The sequence below is a fragment of the Alligator mississippiensis genome, chromosome 5, assembly GCF_030867095.1.
Source record: "Alligator mississippiensis isolate rAllMis1 chromosome 5, rAllMis1, whole genome shotgun sequence".
NCBI lineage: Eukaryota > Metazoa > Chordata > Crocodylia > Alligatoridae > Alligator > Alligator mississippiensis.
In genome coordinates, this window is record NC_081828.1 from 189,836,664 (window position 1) to 189,858,868 (window position 22,205).

The 22,205-nt window shown below is 44.4% G+C and overlaps 1 protein-coding gene across 6 annotated transcripts in view; it reads right to left on the reverse strand.

Annotated features, from left to right (window-relative positions):
* Positions 1–22,205, reverse strand: part of MKX (mohawk homeobox) — a 69,340-nt gene that overhangs the window by 25,185 nt on the left and 21,950 nt on the right. Inside the window, exon 6 of one of the 6 annotated variants that reach the window (XR_009462687.1) lies at positions 21,208–21,276. The exons of the other annotated variants lie outside the window; for them this stretch is intronic. The gene's annotated coding sequence lies outside the window, so the exon portion shown is untranslated. The remainder of the gene's footprint in view (positions 1–21,207; positions 21,277–22,205) is intronic. 6 annotated transcript variants of the gene reach the window in all.

The following is a 22,205-nucleotide window of genomic DNA, read 5'->3' on the forward strand; positions in this document are numbered from 1 at the left end:
AATAGCCGCAGCTGGACCTGCATCCTGGTGAATGAAGGGGGAAAGGGGAGGTCTGATTATCCATGATAAAAAAATCCAAAATCAAATGCCAACATTTATAGGTATTTAGAATGTATTTTATTATAGTGATTGAGGCACTGGTAGGCTTCCAAACTGCTTTAAAATGGTAAATATACCAATAAAACATAGGTGTCATCTGAACATTATATATATATATAGAGAGAGAGAGAGAGAGAGAGAGTGGCATTTCATTTTAATATTGGAAAAATGTGGATTTGGGGGTTTTTAAATCAGAGAGAGTGTGTTTGTTTTTTGGGGGCTTTTTGGGGGGTAGATCAGAGAATTTGTGATTTTTAAACAGAGAAAACCAGGACCCCTGCAAAGTACTGTGATTGTTCCCCAGCTGCCTCTGTTTCCATGCTCCAGAAGCCAACACACCAAACAAACATATCTGCCATATTTTTGTTGCTCCATGACAGGCCTCCTCATCATGGGCACAGCTCCATAAGCAGCTTGCAATGCTACAGACCCATCTGTGGTGCTACAAACTGCATGCACCACACATGCCGGTCTATGCTGTGCTGCTGATTTGTAGCACAGTAGGTTTTTTGATGCCAGGAGATCCTGGGAAACTGGAGCCTTGCAGACTAGAGCCATGCTCCGGCTATTGGCTAGGTTCCATGCACCCGGATCACCCCTGCTGGAGCCCTGAAAGGCCCCCAGGTAAGGCCCCAGCCTCCTCTGCCCCAGGCAGGGTAATCTGCCATGCACCAGAGCATGCGTGCAGGGGCATTCCCCAGAGACAATGAGCAGCAGCACAAATATGTACTACTGCAAGTCATTTCCAGGGTACACATGTTCCTGGTTTGTGGGGATACACCTTATGACTCCACCTGGACTTGTGCTAAGATCATGGATCTCCTTGCCCTCTAGGGAGAAGTGAAGATACAGGGTGTCCAGTCACAGAAGCGCTGGCATTTTTGAGGCGACTACCACAGCAACAGCTGAGCAGAGTCACAGTTGGGATGCCAGGCAGTGCCACATTAAAACCACCAATATGAGGACTATTTGCAAGAGGGCAAAAGACAAAAACTGGGCTTCCAGTTGCACTCCAGCCTCCAATCCATTTTATGAAGAGCTGGATAGGATTTTGGCCTGGGACAACAGCCTCAACCTGAACTTTGTCTCAGACATTACTGAAAAAGGGGTACCAAAATTTTTGCAGCTGCTCTCATTAAAATGCCCCCCACCAACTCGGAGCATGTGTACAGATGCCCCTGGTGTTTATTTTTATTCCTAGGGCTGGTAACCTATTTTGGGCAGATACGAACTGGCATCATTCCAAATCATTTTGCTCCCCTCCCCTTCAAAGGACAACTTTCTTTCCTAGTTCCCTACCCCATCTGCCTGCCCAAGATACCCTCCTCATTGGCCACATCTACATGAGATGCTATCGTGCAGTCATTACTGCACATTTATAAATAACTTGGTACTTGTATAAACAAGTACTAAATAAATGTGCAGTAACCCAAGTTACTGCACAGTAGCGCCGGAAAACTCCTTTGTTGTGGTGCTACTATGCAGTAGCTTAATATTACTGTGCAGTAGGGCTGTGCGAAATTTTGCCGGCTGTTTAGATTCAGCACTGTTTTGACTCATTTCAAGCTCGAAACAGTGAAATCAAATTGAAACGAAGGGCTTTGAAACAGCCTTGAAACAAAACGAGGCTAGTTGAAACATTTCAAGTTTCAAAGCAGCCAGCAGCCGGGTGGTGGGAGACAGGGGAGAACCAGGGCTGCGCTCTCCCCGCTTCCCGTGGCCAGGCTGTGGGAAGCCAATCACAGTGCAGGGGAAGCTTCCCGAGCACTGCAATTGGGCTGGGGAAGGGAACTCAGCCCAGCTGGGCTGAGTTCCTTTCCCCAGCCCAATCATAGCGGGTCCCAGGCAGCACCACCCGGTTTCCCTCCCTCATCTGGCAGGCAGATTGGGGGCCCGCAGCCCCGGGAGAACTAGCACAGCCCCCAAAGCCCTCCTGGGGTGGTGGGCTCCCATCTGCCTGCCAGATGAGAGAGGCTCTTTCAAGCTTCCCCATTATAGCGAATGGGTGAAATGTTGAAACAGTGTTGCGATGAAGCAAAATAGAACAGCTGTTTTGAAATTAAATAAAATTAGAAACGAAATACTGTTCCCTCGAAACCCAAGTCGAAACGGAACGGTGCCGTTTTGCACAGCCCTACTGTGCAGTAGCATCACATCACAGTTTTTGCTATGCAATGCTACAGCGCACTAGTATTAGGCTACTACGCAGTCAGCATCTCTTGTAGATGCACCCACTGACAGGTAAAAATGGCAAGCTCTTCAGTCTGCCTCTTTGTCAGCTGCCCTTCTAGTCTCAGTGTCAGGCAGGCCTGTGAGAAGCAGCTAGTATTTGCTTTGGAATCAGCCTATTTGGGGGACAGTGATTCGATTCGGTGATTCGAATCACTGTCCCAAATCAATTCGGCCAAATCTGATTTGGAGATTTGGAAGTTCGGCAGCAGCTGAATCTCTGAATCGGGCAGGCCCATCCCCAACCCACTCTCCCAGCCCCAGCAATGGCTGCCCTGCCTACCCCAGCTCCCTGCATGTGGAAAAAAGAAAGCCCTGACTCACTGGGTGCTCCCGGGCAGAGGGGTCATTTTTTTTCCCTTAAGGGGCCAGAGCCACAACGGGCAGGGTTGGAGGGGCTCGTGGCTGAGCCCCCTGTGCAACGTGGGGCAGTGGGGATTGCGTCCCCACCTGGTGAGTGGGGGCTTTTTTTTTTTTAGAGAACTAGGAGCTGGGGTGGGTGTGGCAACTATGGAGGGGGGGCGGGCAGGACATGGGGGGCAGGGGTCCCCCATGGTCCCCTCCCCCCTCCTCCAGCCCCTCCTCCCCTGCCCATACTTACCAGCTCCTAGTCCAGGTGCAGCTCCATGCTGCAGCCACCATGGACTGTCTGAATCATCAAAGCTCTCCAAATCTTTTTCGGAGATTTGGAGAGCTTCGACTCGATTCAGACCTTTTAATTGGTCCCGATTCGATTTGGATTCAGAGACTCAGCCACTGAATCAGGCTGAATCTCCTCTGAATTGAATGACCACCTGAAGCTTCGCACAGCCCTAGTGTCAGGTCTATCAGGCCTACTCACTCTCCCCACTCGTAAGGCTGCATGTTCAGCTGCTGACTGCAATAGATTGAAAAAAACACAGTATCATCATAACAATGCATTAATTGAGAGTTGAGCATTCTCACATTCCATTATAAAGCACATAGTGCACTTTGATTATGTAAGAAATTAATTCAGTTCATCAACCCTTGCTTATTATCAGCACAAATTCAATTATAATAGTTTCTTTCTTGGTTGGTCATATGGATTGTGGGCACCTCTGCCAACATTAGGACTCCCTGAAGAAGTGCAAGCACAATTACAAGTCTGGCTTCCTCCTCCTTCCCCCACCCCCGCAATGCCTCATATCGGTTAATTGGAATTCTGGCTTCATGCTGTGCAATAATACACAGAGGCAAACCAGAATGCCCTGTTCAGCAGCCAGTCAATCAATCACTGCTAGCAATCCTGGGGAGCTAGGAAAGCTTTAACATCATAGCTGCAAAGCAGAAAGGACAAAAGTTAAAAAAAAACTTATCTGCAGAGTCTCCCAAGTCTGGGAAGAGTCTCCCAAGTCTTGGGGGCACGGCACTCCAAAACTGTGGGGTAAAAATAAATACCTATGCTCCTCCTGAAACTGAACAATTCATAAGGATTGATTGCTACTTTTCTTGTCTTACAGGGTGGCCCTTCCAACATCTGGACCTTCAAGGATACTAGCATTAGCCACTACCTAAAGTCTGGCAAACTTGAGAGCGAAGGAAAGAAAAAAAATGTTCAGTGACCTTGTGGAAGCCTCTGAGAAGCAAGGGAGGGTAGCTCAGCAGTGGAGGCATTTCTAAGGAACGAGAAGCAAAGAGACATAGAAGCCAAGAATAAGGACCTCCTGGTTACCAAGGAACTGGTGGAGAAGGGGTTTACCTGTGACCCAAGAGATAACAGAAAAGGGACTCATGTTGACAGAGTGGAGCCATTACGTTAACTGAACAAATGCAGAAATGGACAGTGGGCGCATCTACACATGCACAGTTACTGCACAGTAACTTAAATTACTGTACAGTAACCAAAAATTACTACACAGTACAGGCACATGTCTACACATGCATGCCCATATTGTGCAGTAATAATGGCGATTTATGCTGCCTTGGGTGTAAATTTGCTACCTGCACCATGCTGCATGGTGCAGGTAGCAAATTTATACCTGAGTAGTTACTGCTCAGTAAGGCACATGTAGACACCTTACTGCGTAGTAATCCTATGTTTGCGGACTGACTTGGGACTAACGTTAATTCCAACTCAGTCCACATGCAGTGTTACTGCACTGTAACACCTGCACATATAGACGCTGGTGGAAAAACCACTTACTGCACAGTAAGGTACTGCACAGTAAATGCATGTGTAAATGGAGTGTATATAGAGCTGATTGCATAATAGCTCAAAATGAAGTCTTACTCTTGTATATAGTGGGAGGGGTGTAGGGAATATGGGGCTTGTGGGAGGCTGTGGGTGTGTGTAGGATTTGTGGGGATGTGTCTGTGGGTGGGCATGGGGGAGTGCCCCCTACAAACACCCCCCCATTGCATACAGCCCCTGCAGGTGGCAGGCCTGCGGTACATTCATGGCCCGCTGCAGGCAGACCTCCCCTGGTGGTGCACAGTCCCAGCAAGCCCCAGGACTGCCACTGACTCCATTACGCAGGGCCCACATGCAGTTCCTGGGTTATCCGCCAGATCCCCATGCCTCTACAGGAAGCCCTGCATGACAAAGCTGGCAGTGCAGGTCATAGGGCTCGGCCAGGGTGGCAGGGAAAGGGGTGCCTGGCTCCATAGCACAGAGCTCCCTGCCGTTTCCCATGACCTACACATGGCACCCCCACAGAGGCCTACAGCTTGGTAGAGAACCTGGGAAATGCATGTCAGCCCTGGGGAGCCCTGCACAATGAAGCCAGGTGGACCCTGCCCCCCTTCTCCATGTTCCTGCCACCCTACCCAGGGCTCCCTCCAGCCCTAGCCCTGGGGCACCAACGTAGGCCCCACACTCCTGCTTAGCTGCTGCTTTGCTCCCACCTACCCACTTACTGTCACTTCCCCCCCTGCCTGCTGCCACTCCTCCCACCCCCACCCATTGCCACCTTTCCCCTACTGCTTCCCTACCTGGGGGGCTGGGGTCAGGGCTGTCCTGCAAGCAAGGGTGGGAGTGGACTGTGTGCTGTCCTCACAGAAGTAAGCAGGGCTCAGCCCCATGCAAGTCCAGCAGGGCCAGCCCAGGGCTGGGTACAGTGAATTGGTAGGCACCAGCCCATAGGCTGGATGAAAATCACCTGGCAGGCCAGATCTGGTCCATGGGCCTTATTTTGCCTGCCCCTGTCCTAGGCCTATGGGCCTACACATGCTAATTGGCCAGGCCCAGAAAGCAAATGTGCACACTGGCTGCTTGCAGACATAGGGGGAAAAAACAAAACAAAACTGGTGCTTTACTTTGAACTTGGTACACCCCCATGCCAAGCCCTGCACGTGCCCAGAAGAGGCATTGAGTTAGCTGGACCCGGCTTTCCCAACATCTGTATAGACTGGGTGCTTTAGTGGGGCTTTTTTTTGGTGCTTTAATCTAACAGCTGATTGAATCAGCTGTTAGATAGAAGTGCCAAAAAACCCCACTGAAGCGCCTGATTTAGACAGATGCTGCAGAACTGGGGTGAACTACTGCATGGCTGCTTCCGGTAAAGTGTGTTTTTTCCACATCTGTCAGTGCCCACTATTATAAACTGTCATGATCAGGGAAGGATCAGAAGGTGCGCAGTGGCCACTTTCAGACTTCACCATTGGATCAGCAGCCAGGGACTTCTTTTAAGTTCTCAAAGCAGGTAAGAATCCTATCCTCCCCACCCCCTCCTTCCCTTCCATCCTCAGGAGCACATCCCCACCCCCTGGCCCACTATCCCTACTGTTGCTGGTGGGTGTGTGTGTGTGTGGGGGGTGTCTGTGTCAGGGGTGGGGGGGAGAGGGAGTGCTCCAGACCCGCTTCTGCCCTGCTCCAGCTGGGAACAGCAGCAACAATGGGCAGGTTCCTCCTCTCTGCCAAGTCCCCAAGGTGTTCCCTGCCAGCCTGAGAAGGGGGCTACTCCCAGTATGGCTGCTGCTCAGCTCCGTACCCCCACCACCCCTTCCCTGCTGCTGCTGCTGTCCCCTGCTAAGCCCCATAACAAGCCCAAATCATTTCACAGGGAGGAGAGGCTCCAGAGCTGCTGCAGCCAGGATCAGCAGGTGGGTTTCCCTGCCCATGTTTGCTTCTAGGCTGGCAGTGACTGGGCAGAGAGGAAAAACGCATCCTCTGACATCATTGTTCTCACCTACAGTGGGGCAGGACAGGCTCCAGAACAGGGATAGCCCACGAGCCAATTCTGGCCTGCCAACTGATTGGATCTAGCTTGAAGGGGGTGTCTGCCAATTGCTAAGATTCAGCCTGTGGCTGCCCTTGCGGCACTCTGAATGGGGCCAAGTCCTGTCTGAAGCCACCTGCACTGTGCTCCAGCTTGCGCCTGCTGGCCTGGCCCCAGGCAGAGTGCAAAGCTTCTGGGGGAGCTACTCCTGACGCAGCTGCAACCACCTGGGTGCTGCTCATCTCCCCTTGCCACAGCTTCAGGTCCAGCTCCCAGCCACCTCGCACCTACTTAGCTGCCCACACCAGGCAGGTGGAGTGGATGGAAGCCAGCTGGGACCTGGAGCTGGTGCATGGAGTCAGGAAGAGGAGCTGTTGGTGGAGGCAACAGGAGCTGAGCAGCAGCCACACTGGGAGTAACCCCCTGGTAAGCTGCTCATGCTGGCTGGGGCCAGGCTGGTGGGTGAGGGTTGGAACATGACATGGGCTGTCCTGGATGGGGCTTGGCCCCATATGGAGTGCCATGGGGGCAGCCATGGACCACACAGTCTGGGTGGGCTCTGCTGTATGCACTCCCTGCCTCCTCGTCCCTTCCCTTGCCCCTGGCCCGCTCCTGGGACCTAGTGCCTAGGCAGTGCCCCCCATACCCTTCCACAGGGCAGGGGCCACCCCAAGTCCCCATCCCGTGATACCAGCTTCACCTGCCCATCTTGCTCCCCACCCACCTGCAGCCCCATACCACATAGGGAGTTTTGCTGAGCTATTGTGGGGGGGAGTGGGAAGGGGGGCTGCTGACCTGACCCGCGACAACTCAAATGTGGACCCCAGGTCCAAATAAGTGCCCGCCCCTGCTCCCCCTCTGTGTGCAGATTAACTCAGGACAGCAACAGTCCCTGAATGGGAGGGGAGGGGACATGCTGCTGAGGATGGGGGAGAAGGAAGACAAGAGAGTGGGAGAGATAGGATTCTTATCAGATTTGGGAACTTAAAAGTCCCTCACTTTAGCCTCATGGTGGTTGAGAGGAGAGCTGGGAGAAGGGTATGGCCACCCCTGTAGTGCCAGTCACTGCTCCTGCACCCTGCCTTCACAAAATCCTGGATCCACACATAGTCACAACAGAACAAAGCATGCACAACACCCCAGAAAGCAATACTACACAACACCCCAGTTGACGGACAGCCACCATCCTATTTAAAATTAATGCATATAGGGACAGCAGGATTGGGGAGGGGATGTGCTCCTGAGGATAGAAGGGAAGGAAGGGGCGCTGAGAGAGGGTGGGGAGGATATGCAAAGCTAACACCTCATGGCAAAAAGATACCCCACACAGCCCAGCAAGCCCTGACTGTGCTAGAGTTCCCATGTCCCACTAGTCACAAGAAGCTGTCACATGTCCAGAACACGATGTCCTTTTCTCAGAGGTCACAAGGCATCCCTGATAACATCTGCCTGGCAGTTGTTATTTAGGTGCTGCTCTGGAAGGCTCAAGGCAGGTATTACTTGGATGCCTCAAGCTTTCTGGTTAGCAATCAACATCTACCCCTCAGTTTCCCAAAGGTACACAGTATTCAGCTTGCAGCTGCTTAGACAACAGTTCTTTTCAATGATCCAAATGTCTAGCAAATGGCTTCATCTGAGTGTCAGCAGGGTCTCTCAATAAAAGGAGGAACACTGATGTCATTAATGTCCAAAGCAGGTGCAGTAGACAATCACCACTTGTTTGTCAGAGAAAGTGAGTAAGAGCTGAAAAGTCTAGCACCAAACTTCTCCAGACCAACCTACACTAATGTTGATTAACCTACAGCAATGGTTGACCAGGCCCTAGAGCACAATGGAGACCCTTTCCATGAACACTGAGGCCTTGCACAGGGGCAAACAACAGGAATATGGGTTCCATCCATTGGACCAGAGCAGCTGAGAAATGCAGCATGTCCAAAGCCATTAGTAACTTCCTGACAACTGGCAATCCTCACAAAACATGGTGACAGTACCTTCTTAAAAATCAGTGTGCATCTCCATGACAACAGCCCCAATACCACACCAAATTGGTTAGCATCCGACTGGCAGCAACCAGTGTTTGCAAGCTTCCAGATGGTGAAGACCATGTTTTCGAACTCTACAGAACTCCAGGAACATGCTCTTTCTTGCATCCTGAAGATTTTTAGCCAGTGCTGCAGCACACTCCACTGCCACCAGCTGATGCTTGTTCCTCAAGCCCAGATATAGCACTGCACAGAGTGAATCTATTCCTCTTTCCAAGTTTTAGGTTTTTCAGGAAGCTTTGAGAAGCTTCCTGAAAAGCGGGTGCTAAGTCTCCTCCTCTTTGTTCTCTGGATGCAGCTGCAGACAGGGAGGGGGAAGCCCTAACCATACATGCTGTTGCTGCCAAAACTGCCTAACAGTGCAGCTGTAGTCTTATGGAGCTCCAGCCATCAGATAGTGTCGCACATCAAATACACCTGCTACGTCAGCCCAGCTACTGGCATTATAGTGCTGAGACCAGTTTCGTCTCCAGTGCTCTGTTAGATGTTTGAAAATGGTTCTTACTGCCCAAAAAGGGGTTTATCGTGGAATGGTGAAAGAAGAATCATAGGATTTCTATAGAATGACCACATAAGGAAACAGTGACTTTTGGCTAGCTTCTGCTACATATACTACCAGGCACTGCAGGTCAATCCCACAATGCAACGAGCCCAGCAGCAGCACAGATGATTGGAGGATGCCTGCTCATAGTGCTAGGTGCCTACCTTAGAGGAAATCTTCAGAGGAGTCATAGAAAAAATTACTTTTACCAAAGTAAAAGCCAGCTGTTTGTTTGGATGGGCCACCACATACTGGTTTATACAAAGCCATTACATCAAGGAGCTTCACTTTGGAATAATTCTCCTGGAAATGCCTTAAGTAACCAGATACTAGGTTTTAGCAATGGATTATGATAATTTACAGTGAATATTGGAAGACCTGGGCTTTTTTAGGCTGAACTTTTAATACTTTACTTTTATTGAAGACCTTTTGAGATTATAAAAAATGAAATCTTTAAAACCAACATGTAGCAGTAATTCTCTGAAAATGCTTGATAATATAAAACCAACAAATATGAGAGTATGCTAAAATACATCTGTGTCATTGTTTCATAAAGAGGGAAAAAAGAAGACCAAACCATGCTTTCTTTCCATTCCTAGAACTAAAATAATTTATAAAAAACTTACCAAAAAAGCAGTCATAGAAAAAGACAAAATTTACAATAAATTCTCTTTAAGTCTGTTATTTTAAAAATGAAGAATAAAATATCTATATTACATATTATAGAATTCATTTGTGTTTTACAGAAACAGTAGAAAGTTCTTTCGCATACACTGAAGCTCAAAATTAATGTGTAGTTTTTCTTTAGCTACACTACTACTGTTTTTGTTCCAGCAGAGATGTACAAAATGCATTCCTCTGTGACACCATTTTATTTCGTAAAACATGGAAAGGATGCCCTCCATTGGTTACATGAATATTGTTCATTTATGTTGGAAACAAAAAAAATAGAACAAATTTCCAATCAACACTTGTTAATTTGAAACAAAAAAATTTCTCCCTCATTGAAACCAGATTGCAGTGAAGAAGCATTAGTCTTCAAGGTCATGTGGTGTTGGCAAGACTCAAAAAAACTTGTAGTCCAACTTGCTTGTATTCAGCTGTGTTTACTTAGTCTTAACTTGACAAAGTCTGCCTCTGATTATACATAGCAGTCATCTGCCCACAGATAAATAGATATTACACAAACGTTTGGAGGAATGACATTTGGCTACCATACCTTTTGGAATAATTTACTCTGCATCCTGAACTTAAAGCACCAAAATGATTCATAATGTTTTTATGATCCAAACATAAATATTTCCACTTAAAAAATAGACTGACCTCAATGACCTTTATGGATTTTACACAATATATGTTACTCACAACTCTTTGTTATGTATTCTGTATATTTGTAAAAAGTAGTTGTAGATGGAGTAAGTGTCCAATCCTACCTGACTGAAGTCAATGGCAAAACTCTCTTTCTTTGATGGGACAGAGCCCAGAATTTGCAATGCAAACGGAACAAAATGTCGCAAGAGAAATTACTTTAACTCTGTTTTAAAAGAAGTCTTTGTAACATAACATGCATGTAACTGTATATTACTCAGCTCTCTCCAGGGAAGAACTCTTTGATTACAGCTCATGTTAATGGAAAGAGACCAAACTTCATTGCAGTTCCGATGTGTACTCTAATTTAAACATACCTTATTTACTTGGCCGTCTATTATTTATACAATTAAAAATTAGCATATTTCTCATTCTTTTGGATGCTAAAACCCAAACTAAATTCTCTTCACATCAAGCAAATGTTGGCCTGATAACATTTACACTTAATGCCTTTTAAAGCAGGACTGGCGCTTGAAATCAACATAATTCTCTCTCAATTAATAACAATACGGGGTCCATGTATATGGTTTTAAAATTATTCTGGCATAAGATCAAATGTTATAAATAAATTATAATTCTTAGCATTCACTTCCCAACTGATACCTTCCTCCTAACACTTCTATTCCCACATCAATACCAACCACAAAAATCCTCCTCCTTAAAACTGCTTAAAAAGGGGGCCGAGCCAGAGACTCCTTGAAGTCCACCAGGGACCTCCTTATTGCGACTGATTTAATGTGGAAGAATGCTCAGATACCGAAATGACGGTTAGCAGCGTAAAACCTTAAAATAGTTTCCACAGATTGGTTATTGGATTTGGCAAAATTAACAAGCTTTCAAAAAATTATCTTTTTGATCAGAATGTTAAAATAAAGAGCCAGAAACTGATGCAATAGAAAGCATGTGGTACTGACTTAACCAGTTTTCCTATCTTTGATAAAATATTCTGCTTAAAGAAAATGAAGACGTTTGTTTCAAAGATCTAACTTACATGTTTATAGGACAAATATGAATGTTTATTTCTTCTCATTATGCCTTGATTCTAGTATGAAAAGTATTATAAAAATGGAATGTGTTTTGGATGTGAGCAGCTGTAAGGAGAGAAAACAGATTTCTATCATTTGGAACAGCACAATGCATTATTTCTTTTGGGGCTGTTTTCTTACAGAGACTACATATGAAGGCCTCATTAGGTCGTGATGCAAAGCTGCATGCTTTTGAGAGTGTTCTGATTACACACAACTAAAAGGAGTAAAAGGCAAACTGAATCCAAGAAAATGAAGCAGTACTGAAACCTCATCAGCAGCCCAACCACATGACAAAACCAGAGGCATCTCCAAAGCCACTGGTACTACTCCCTGCCAAAAAAAGAAAGGCTGCTGCAAGAAAAATAACTTTCACAGCTTGATATCTAGGTCCTATCCAAACAAGGAGTAGAAATAGTACTATATAGTGGACGGGGTAACCAGAACCACCCACTCACCACCATCAATTGTGTTTTTAAGCCAGATGACTTTTGTTTCTTTAAAAAGTGATGAGGGACAGGGAAAGAAGCAAAGCCTTTTGTTTAAGTTTTGCCGAGGCTGAAAATTATAAGTATAAGCTGCTATGGCAGACATATCTATGCATATATTTAATAAAGTATATAGGAATGTAGGATTTGCTTTGCCAGATCAGACTACTAATCCATCTGTGTGACGGCCTTTCTGTACAAGTAACCAATATCTATTCCAGAAGAAAGTAAAGATCATATAATGCTCTTAGTCCACTCTGCAATGGGGTAAATTTTTTCTTCGTAAGTCTTCTGGATGATGATCTGAAATGTTTTAAGACTACAGATCTGATTAGCAGAGGCGACAGAAAAAAGGTATTTCAGGATCAAGTTTCAAATGTTTGGAATGTTGGATTGGAGAGGGGCATCCAAGCCATCTTACGGGAGCCTGAAAGTCAGGCTAGAAATGTCAAAATAGGCCATGGTGGGAGATTTTCAATCTCTTCAACATTTGGGCTTGGTTAAGTCAAAACACTGCACAACCAGTGTTTCTCATGCTATTTCAGTACTTGTACTTCCAGCCAGATCAGGAAATGCACATCTACTGGGAAACTGGGAAATGAAGAAAAAAAAAGTTAACTAAGCATTTTTCCAAATTCTGCATAGGTTCAGGTTTTGCTTGAGTTTTGAGCAACATTTTGGATTGATTTGTATTGTATTCTAACCTGGTCACACCCATCTCCAGGGAAGAAGTGTGCTTGCTTTGATCCTGAATTACATGTAAAAACTGCTGACATGCAGTGAACAGACCCAGAGGTGGATTCCAATGGCAGGATAGTGAAATATATTTCTGGAAGTGTAAGCACTTTGTAAAGGGAAAATATTGCATCTTGCCCCATAGGAATTCTATGCTTGTCAAATTTTCTACAGGGCTCTTACACCCCATTCAGCACATCCATCCACTCTCTACCCCTTTCAGCATTTTCTCACCTTGTCTCCTTCTACTAACATTTCCCCTCTCTCTTCCTCTTTCTCCCCTTATTACCACTGCTTATAGCCTCTTCCCCTTGTCCTCTTCCCAGCTTCTTCCATCTTTATCTCACCCACAACTTTTCACTGTTAAGTGTTTTACTTCCCTTAATTGCTGCCTGTTTGCCTTTTGTTTTTGCACCTTCTCTGTCCTCTTTTCTCTCTTTTTGCTTCATCCCTCCTTTTTTGCCAGACTAGAGCTGAAGTGACATGTCAATGACACTGTACCTGAAGAGAGTGGGTAAGTCCTTTAAGTCCATAGTCAATGCTAAAAAGTAAGAAATTGTTTGAAAAAAGAACTAAATGACTATACCATTCACTGCCCCAGATCAACAAGTGCAGCTTTCACTGACAGCAAAGGGAATTCAGCACATGGATCGGCCCAATACACATGCTCAATCCCAGTCACTCACTGCAGGAGAGCTCCAAATGTGATTATAACAAAAATCTCTCCTCCTCTGATACTTCTGATGGTCGCAGAAGGTAGATTCACTCTTGAACTGGACACTATATTAGAGATGGGGTGGGAAAGCGGGGGTGGCTCGCTCAGAACATATAACATAACCTGTGCTGAGGTTTAAGAGTGAGGTAAAGGCCTATAAAAATGCTCAGCACTCCCCCTACTTGATTTCTGCTCTGTCATAAGGCAGAAATGCCAAAATACCACAAGAGAAGATACTTGAATGGGGTCTATAAAGAGGATACATAAATGCCAAAAATAGTGAAAATCTTGTGAAGCAGCTTTTTTGTCTTAGACTTTCAAACAAAGGGAATCAAAATCACTCCTAGTATCAACTTCGCTGCAATCAGCAGAATTCCTCCAAGTATGAATTTGTTGCTCAGAAGGATACATCAAGCACAGCTCTTCTGAACCTTCTGAGCTTTGCCCATTTCTACAATAAATATTTAACTTCCACTGGAAGCAGACTGAACAGAAGTAGTGTGCTAGGAATCATGTTTATGCCCCATACCCAGGAGAAACTACTCTGGAACATTTTTTTATGGTGAAAATATTACCCCTGTAACACTGCCAAGACATAAGTTCTATTCCGCCTCCAGCCAGTGCTATTTGGGCAAGTTAAATCAGACTAAAGACTAGTCCAACTTGCACACCCAATTTTTCAAAAATTTGTTTTCTTTGTCTCGCCCCTTTTATTTCACTCAGTGTTTTTTTGCTGCTGCTCTCTTTCCATCTTCCCTGCTATGCAACTGCCTGCAAGGGCAGGCTTACCAATTCCATGCAAGGAACACAGGAGAGAAGCATTCCATGATTTCTTTATCCACAGTAACTTGCATGACATTTGATCATATATAGAGATTAAGTCATTCATGAATAGGGCCCAAAGGGAGGAACAACTTCAGAAAAACAACCCTCCTTGCTGGTAGTACAGCATCCAGAAATTCACAGTCATTACTGCCACACTTACAGTTTGTAGTCTGTCTGGCAAAGTGAGGAATCTAACTAAAGGCTCTGTGGTTTAAATAAAATGTATCTACAGCAGCTTGGATCAATGTTTAAAAATGTTCCATGTTATTTTAGTCCAAGGACAAGCTTTTAAAATTAAAAGAAAACTTTGGCTTTAATTACAGATTAAAAGTGAAAGTTGTTTAAAAAGAATGTGTTTTCTGAGCGGAACAGTTACAGAAACTATTTAAAATTTAAAATTCATTCTTTTCTCCCCCAGCATGCAACAACTTTCCCTAAAAATATCTAAGGCAAACGTGTGAAAGTGATTCATTTATGAACAATATTGAGGGTACTTGTGCCATTGTTGTCGTGGATCTTTGGCATAAATTTACTTTTTCCACCATTTAAGTCTTCATGCAGCAATAAATGTAGGATTTTGATGTACCTTATTACAGACAAAAAAGGAAGCCACAACAGGAAAGTTAACCTCATTTTCATAATTCAAAATATTTGCTGCTAGGTATGTGCAATGTAGCACATGTCACCACTGTTCACAAAAATGTCAGGAGCTTATTCCAGACATAGCTATTAGCAATGTGATCTCAAAATGGTTAGGTGCTACAATGGAGAAGCTGCTGCTCTTGGGATGATTTTCAACAACAATGGCCCATCTGAAAATCATTAGTGCATAGCAGTGGATTTTCCACATGTTCATATGCTGGACAAGCAGGTTGCCCTTGAAGTATTGTTCCCTGGGGGAAGAAGGAAAACCCAGAGAAAAGTATTCTATTGTCAGAAAGCTGTTTAGCTAGAGCCAGACAAAAATATGGTCAAGTATTCACTTGGCTGTGCTTCTGGCAAAACTAAAGGGTACCAGAATGGAGACAGCTAATGAAGACAACAAATAACCAGGTTCAGAATGAAGAAGGACATAGGGAAACAAGAGGTGATTTCTATTTTTTTTAAATTTGGAAATGGGATTAAATATGTAAATCGCATGCGCACAAATCCCAGCACTGACCTTCACATCTTTAAGGCCAAAAGTTTTGGAAAGGCTCTTGTGCTCTGTGGAATATTGCTATTACATTTTCAGTCAGCTATATTTGAAGTACCAGCTAGAAATTATTGAAGTAACCTAAGGAAAAAGGGTAAGAAAATAACTGTGCAGTATTTGATATTTAATGCCCCATTAATCGATAATTTGGCTTGAAGGGGAAAAAAGTTGGCAAAAAGGAATGGAATTCTTTAGCTCCTTGTTTTACTTTAAAAAAATCCCAACAGGCTTCACTTAAACAAAGAACTTTAGTTTTCCACTGGAAAGACAAAAAGAAAATCTTGGTCTAGCATGTCCTGCCACATGCCTAACTACACAGTAAAATAGTATGTACTTGGATTCCAGTCACATTTCAGAAGTGGAGTATTTATTAGCTACCCTGTTGCCAAATTCCACTATTATCATTTTATTATAACTAAGGTATATTTTTACTAACTAAATTATATTTAGCCCCATAGTTTAAGCAGTCCCAGTTTTGAAGGTATTAGAGTGTCACGTACAGATGACATACAATATATCAGGAATTTGTCATTTTCTTTTTGCTTGCACTCCATAAACAGTTACTTTATATTTGTGATCTTGAGATATTTGATTTTCTTAAAATCCAAATACAGCTGTAAAGACATGTAGGGGTCTGGGAGCAAAGCTGACCCAACCTAAGATGAAGGTGATTGCCATTACAGAATAACCTACTGCAGAGACACTCCTGCTGTGGCAGATCTGCAACCAGAGGGCTCTCGCAAACAAACTCTCTACAAAGGGAAGCACTGCTGTTTGTTTCAGAAACTTTATTTTACTTCATCTTTATTTCTGCTTGCTTAAGCCGCACCAGTACTACAGCCCTAACTTTGTTGTAAGCCCTTTCTATTTTGTGTAGCCCCAGCAGGGGGCAGGAAAATGTCTCAAAGGTACAAAATGTTATTTGGTGGTAGGTGGGAGTAGACTCTTCTCCCAGATTGCCACAGAATTGAAAGAGTAAAGGAGGTGACAGCAGTGACATTTCTTATAAACTCTATTCACATCCTGTTGGTTTCTACTGGTCTCATTTGGCTTCTACACAAGAGCCAGCAGCCCTACGCCCAACAGACCTGTTGTCATTTTCCAGAATGAATTTACCAACTGGCCCAAGCAGGAAAATATACAAAATGTATATCTGGAATTTCTTATAGGAGGAACTTTCCGTCTTCTCCCCACCCTGACTGCTGCTATATATAGAAGGGGCACGTCCTCTGCCTCCTCTTCCCAAAAGATCCCTATTACCAGCATATGACAATAATTCTAAAGGCTGATGGGCCACCCTGGTATCCTCCTGGTTAGGATCCCCTGCTCCACATGAAGCTCTTAGCTGGGATATAAAATTGAGGAGTAACATGGTTTCTTTACAACTTTTCTGCAGGTGCCATCAGTCAGTGGGTGGAACTACTTGTTGGGATATCAGGGAAGTACTGAGTAAGCTCATTGCTTCCCTGACATCACTGTCAATAACAAGTCACCGACAATGACCCAGGGGAATTGGAAGGCTTAGGCAACCACATGAGGAGTTATGCTGATGCAGCTGCTTCCGAGAGGGAAGGAGCACCTTTGAACAGTCAGCAGCTTCTGCGGCTGCATAAGGAAGACAAAACTTTTCAGGATAAGACTCAGCAGGTATAGAAACAATACAAGGCTGAATAAAAGTCTGTATTCACTGCTTTCTTTTAGTAAAAGAGAAACAGGCAGCTTCTAAATATGATTCATTACACTTACTGAGGGTCAGAGCCTCTGATCCATAAGCAAACTTCTCATTGAGAACAGCAGGAGTTCAGCAAATGAATCCAGAGAAGTACATACAGCTTGAAATGCATACAAATGCTGCATGTGTATAATAACGTGGTATGCCCAGAGGCCTAAAACTTCAAAAGAAACAAGCAATTTTAGGTGGCTTCAATATTTGGTTTGTCCAGTTTAAGACACCTAAAAGAGGTCTGGTATGCAAAAATGCAGAGAACACTTTCTCTGAAAATTTAAATGATGTACCTTTAAAGGCATCTCACATTGAGCACCTCAATCATTAGCTGTCTTGTGAAAACTGAGGACAGAGCCAGGGGTGGGTGCTACAAAAGCTCAACAAAGGAAACAGAAGAAAGCTGACAGATATTACCTAATACAGAATCTCTGACATGCACAGAACAGATCAGAATGAAAATATGTACATTCTATGCAGTTTCAGCCATAAGAAAGTTATATCTAATGCTACCTCTATTCATAAACTGAAAGTCAGCAAAAAGAACACTGATAGATAGCACTGAATGCAGGACAATGAGAATTTATTTTAATTTTCCCTTACTCTAAATTTAAAAAGCAAGCACTTCTTTACTACAGTTTAGCTACATTTTTTATTTCTGCAACCTTCCACCTTTGCACCATATAAAGCCAACCACAGGATCTCATTTCCACTTGAGTCTTTACTCTTGGCTCACCCCTATTTCCACTGACATGAAAAGTAGAACTCAGCCCATGATAAAATCATTTCAAGGTAATGGGTGAGGCATAATAATTCATGGAGAGAAATAAAACACTGGGGCAACATTTCTTTAACTACTGCAGTAGTTCTCAATATTGTTAGACTCAAGGCACCCTTGGAAAATGCCAAATCTTAGCTTTCACTCTTTTTTTTTGACCATAGAAAAATAATAAAGCAATTCTTCCGTTGCAAAGAACTCAGAAATATCACAACAAGTCAGGATGTTTTTGGCACTATGGATTCCCATTTGAAATCTCTAGATTTATCTTGTGAATCACATATAGGTGGCTGCATACCTCTGTGCTAAAATTGTGGCACCCTTAAAAAGACGTCATGGCACCCTGGTTGAAAAATCACTTATCTACTGAATGGTCACTGCCAGAGATAACAATTAAATTATTCATAGCTGAAACAGTTACTGTAACTGAAGGACAAAGCATCAGACTTCAGTATATTACTATATTTGACTGCTAAAGAAAAAAAACATAGTTGAGTATAATAACTATATGTAACAAATACCATCCCTGCAAATATCTGCGATTCTGCAGCATTTATTATATATTTCCAATTTGAGAGGTATTACTAAATAGTCAACACTGTTGAGAATCAATGATACCAGGGCTGTCTAACTGGTGGCCTGTGGGCTCCATGCAACCTTTGAGGGATTAATGTGCAGCCCTTGGGTTGCCATCTGGCTGCCATTCCCCTTTTCACTCTATATGCTATTGCAGCCAGATTCTCTAGTGTCCCTCTTCCTACCCTGACTTTTGCTTCCTACTATCGCCCTAGGATAGGGGTGCACTGATAGAGATTTTTGGGACTGATACCGATACCCGATTTTTAAGGACGCATATTAGCTGATACCGATCCAATTTCCAATTTCTGATATGCAGCTCAGCAGCTTGAAGAGCAGTGTCCAGCTGGTAAGTCTGTCGTGGTGGAAGGGGAGACGGAAGGGTATGGTATGGGGTGGGTGGGATGCAGATTGAGGCCCCTGCGGTGGGGGAGTGGGGCTGGGGCAGGCACTCTGCAGTTGGGTCAGGGGACGGAGCCATGGCTCATCTGCGGGGTGCAGGAGGGAGTGGCTCCCACTGCTGCACATGCACCGGGAAGTCATGGGGGGGGTGCATGCCCCCCAATCTGTGCAGGGCAGAGCAGGCTGCCACTGCAGGCTGGACCTGGGACTGTGCTGGGCTGTTCCTGGTGGTGGCTGGTCCGGGCTGTGCTCAGGGCAGGTGGCAGTGCTCAGGGCAGGGGGGGGCCACAGGGGTAGGGGGGCTGCAGCCACCCCAAAATTTGCCATAGCCCCTCAATGCCCCCCCAGCACCGCCACCTGTGGCTGGGACAGTCCAGCTCTATGACAGTCATACCAAATCAATACTATTAAAGGGTGAGACTTCCAGGTTATATGACAAATCCATGCTATATTGTGCTGTGTTATTCTCATAAAAAGAAACTGTGAGCTGAATTGTGCTCTAAGTTTCATTTCAAATGAAAACAGAGTTCTACTGCAGTCAGAAACACAACTGCAATTTTACCTACAAAAATAAGAAAAGGACTCCGGTAGAATGGTCTTATATGAAGACAACTCAAGGAAGTTAGTTTTTTATTAATAGCATACTGCAATCAGTGGAAACACCTTCTAATCAGAAAGTAGTAAAGGCACAGACAGAAGAGCAGCTCCCCATTGTGACTTACGGTGCTTCCCAGGAAGCGCCATGAGTTACAACGATCTCCCAGACCCAGAAATTTGTTGTTGGTTCCTGGGTGTTGGGGAATCCAGCTGCTCACTGGTAGCCTCCAGCCGGTCTCCCCTAGCAACATCCTGCCTCCCTCCAAGCCCCAGCGCTGTTTTCAAAATGGGAGGGAGGAAAAAGAGAGTGGAGGGAGCTTGTTTTGGGGGTTCCCCAGCTGGTGCTGGAGGGTGGGGTGGATGGATTGGAGCCCCTCCCTCGGGGGGTTGAAGGACTCCAATCCACCCTCTAGTACCAACTGAAAAATACACCAGACCAAACTCCCTCCACTCCCTTTCCCCCATCCCATTCTGAAAACAGTACCAGAGCTGGGAGGCGGCACATACCCAAATTACTGAAGGTGCTCCATTTTGGAGTATCTTCATCTGAACCCTCAAGCAATGAGGGTTCAGATTTTCCTGGGACTGGGCCCTTTTAAAGTGCTCTGCAACTGTGCACTTCTGTTTGGTCACAGCTGCAGAGTATTTTCAGGGGTCAGATCAGGTGAAAATTACCACGTCTGCCTGCTCCTTAAGAAAGCAGTGAATTTTAGTGCTTCAGTATAACATATATCATACTACCAACCTATATTTGGTGACATATAAAGCTTTTTAGAACCATACCTACCAATACCTTGGCTCACTTGAACTAGCCAGGTATATGGAATTGGCCCAATCAAAACCAAACACATAGGTCTGTAACAGAAGTACTGTATTTGAGATGCTAACATGTAATATGCAAAGTGAGTCTTTACAAGTGAAGTCACTGAGAGAAATGTCATGATGACCATCATGCTTGCTTTTTTCTATCCATGCACCTCACTACAGCAACTCCTATTTGCAGAGCAGGGATCTTGGCCTCTATTCTCACTTGGATTACAGCAGCTTTTTCATGCTCCACCATTGTGATACTGCAGTCAGTGTGGGGAGACCACAGAAGTTTCACCAGAGCACAGCAGGGTTCTTGGTTGGGCAGAGTTGGTATAACAGGATCTACACTAGACCTTTTCCCCTTTAGCTGGTGAATGGGCATGGCTGGGGGAGAGGAAACAGGCCAAACAGTTCCTAAACCCAATCTTCAGATATTGTTGGCTCCTTGAGATGGCCAGCAGACAACCCAAGTAAAAATATACCTCAGATGCTCTAATTTGCATTGGTGGAGGGGGAAGGATTATCCTGGATGTGCTCTAAACTGGGCTAAGGAGAGAGCAAAGGCAACTTAAAGGCTCCACTGCAATTATGATCTTTTCCTTCTCCCTCATTCTGAGTTTCACCAAGTATATCCTGAGGCTTTGATCTTTATCCTATTTCTGCAGCACGCAGGTTCCTATTATTGGTGCAAGGACCTTGGATGGCTTCAATTACTTTAATGGCAAAACTACCATTCCTCAGTGGGGCTAAGATTTCATTCCTTGTCTTTATATCAGTCTATAAAGTGTCTAGCACATTGCTATCACCAGGAAAACAACAAGAAGACTGTGTTGTAATACATTAAAAAAATCTGCCAACAAAAAGAATTTGAGACAACTCACTTCTCCAGAGCCAGTTCATGAAGAGCCCTCATTTTCCCAACTAGCTGGACTTAAGTTGACAAATAGTAACTGAGGGGGAAAAAAAGCAGACAAAATAAAGAGCAATGGAGAAACCAACAACATTTAACTTGAGTTGCAATGGTGTAAATCTGTCAATGCTCACAAATGACCACAAGGCCACATTCCAGTTTTAAGCAAGTCTGAGATACCGTAGCTGAGACACTTGGCTAGTACTACCCACTGGAAAGAAAGTTTTTACATTTAGAAATGTAAAACATTGTAACATTTAAGGAATTTTGGCGTCAGTAAGACAGCCAGACTTACTCTCAGTTTCATCTGACAGATGATTTTGAATGTTGCTTTGCCTTCTGCGCATCTGTTGTCTAAATCAATGAGGAGGTAGGAGGGAGGGAATGAAAACTGGGCCTTGGAATAACGGGACGTTTTAGTATCATAGCTGAGAATCTTGGCAAAGCAGCCCATTCTAATTTGAAATATCAGTACCATACCACAAGATGTGGTCATCATAACATTAGCCTCTGGTCATCGGTGAAAGACTAAACAAAGTCTTAAATATTAAGGTCCAAGGCCACTATGAAGACGTAAAAAGGAAAACACATTTCATGGCTCATTTTGTTTTACCTATTTATGTATATTTGTATTTCTTTTCAGCTGTCACAACTCAATAGCCTTTTCTTTCTCTCAGAATAATTTAAATCAGAAAGTTTTTCAAAACTGTCTACAACACAACTTAGTTTTCTGCTTTAAACATTTGTCTGTCTCTCACAAACCTTTTTATTACATATGTTCTGTACATGAATTGGAGTGTATATTCCCACCACCAACATTATGCAAAACACTCAGCAATTTTAACTGCTACTTGTACCAGAAGTCATGAAAAGGTATCAAATGATCTTTACCATTGGCTGTTTACCGATATTCAGAAACCCAATCTTTCTTTAATGGCCTAAGTATCTATGTTTGTAACTAGAGAGAAG